This window comes from Bactrocera oleae, chromosome 6 (assembly GCF_042242935.1).
Source record: "Bactrocera oleae isolate idBacOlea1 chromosome 6, idBacOlea1, whole genome shotgun sequence".
Lineage (NCBI taxonomy): Eukaryota > Metazoa > Arthropoda > Insecta > Diptera > Tephritidae > Bactrocera > Bactrocera oleae.
This window is the reverse complement of record NC_091540.1, coordinates 63,830,222-63,832,111: the sequence shown is the minus strand read 5'-3', so window position 1 is coordinate 63,832,111 and position 1,890 is coordinate 63,830,222.

Below are 1,890 nucleotides of genomic sequence, written 5' to 3'. Positions count from 1 at the left end.
GATGAGATTTTTATTCTGGGTATTGGCTTTCTCAATTAACTTAAAATGTAGGTGTTTATGAGGACAAGGATTTAGTTAAAAGCTCAAAGAAAGTATTTCAAACACTGATTAGTGACATCATCATTCGAGAAATAAAATTGTCGAACGTTCTAAATATATGGTATATTGCCATCCCAGGTGAAAATACCCATGAACTAAAATCTTTCCTGAGATTTCTGATCCTCTTAAGATGCTTAAATTTCTAGAGTTATTTTCCTTCTATACTTGAATGCAAATGTAACTTCTTTCTACCTTATATATTTCTTGTTTGGATCCGGATATTGTACACTGCTTCAAAATCGCTAGATAAATTTTTCACGCGTAAACAAACAACTGCCATAAACACTAATAGACATATGGAAATCAAACTTCACCCGAGTATAAAAAAGTAGTACGAATCCAGAAAACGTTGTTTTCTACTTGGCTTGCGTGCGTGGTTTCAATAGACCAGTCCGGGTCAAATTTGATCAGATGGTATTACACCGATTATGAGATTCTGGAAAAAATGTTAGTTTAGCCGAGAGGGTATTTGACTTTAAACTTGTCTCTTCAGCCGAAAGAAATATTTATTAAGAGAAGGTGAATATTTCATTGAATTTCGAAGATAGACGAAACTGTCTACAATTACGGAGTTGTGGTGCACAATAGGGTCACATGAATCGAGTAAGAAATGTGTAGTTCACATTTCATTGTTGGTTTGATGATGGAAGCTTTTTGTATTGTTCTTGTTCATTCACTTCGTGAAGGAAAAAGTTTGTTGCAAAGACTTAAATACTTCGCTAAACACTAACTAGTTTAAGCCTAAGTAAAGATAACTATACTTTTTGATGTTTCTTAGTTCTACTCTAATCATTTTAAGTGTCTAAGCAATGCGTAAGTCTAGTTTTGACTATATATCCGATCCCTTTTTAATATTAACGTTAAAAAAGTAACTTCAGATCTTCGATGGGGCTTACTTGTATATGTACACACATAAGAAATATCGGACAGTCTATGCGATAGGGATTACAATATAGTCGACACAACTTGTGGATTACATTCACGCTTCAATAGATTAATTTTGAAGTTGTGGAAGCTCACATTTTTTCTGTAGCTGTAGAGCTTATTCTTTAATTTGTGGTATGCCCCATGAGTTTCGATCGACTACATAAAACAGCTTCTGAACGACTGATGGATTCTTGTGAATCTGTTTTGTACACCAAAAAAAAGGCATCGAAGTTTGAATTTTTCGTTGTTCAAACTATGCATCATCCGAGGCAATGGAATATTGTGACTATTATCATGGTGTTCCGAAGTCAAGAATACCTTCTGCTCAACGCAAAACGAGACTTTATCCATAACTCGACAAGGACATGACATATGGCCATACTTTTTTTTGTTTAGGTTGGCAGGACTGTTATATGTTTACATGTCAAATTTGAGCGCGATCTGTCACATAGTTTTTTTTAAGACACTATAAACAAGTCAACCTCGAGTGTGTTTTTCGAATTTTGCTATGGAAATTAACGTTGAGCAAAAAGTGTTTGTTTGAAATTTTGTTATTCCAATGGAATAAGTGCGACGGACGCAATGAAAATGTTGCAGAAGGCATATGGGGAGTCTTGCCTATCACGTGCACGTATTTTTGATTGGTATAAGTCGTTCAAGGACGGCCGTACATCGCTGGAGAACTTGCCCAATGATCGTCGCCCAGCAACGTCAATAAACGAAGAAAACGTCGAAAAAGTAAAGAAAATTGTGTTGGAAAATCGTCGTGTGACTGAAAGATAGATAGCTAGTGAGCTCAACATATCAAATGGATCCGCTCATAGCATTATTCACGATGTTTTGGGCATGAGACGTGTGTCTGCT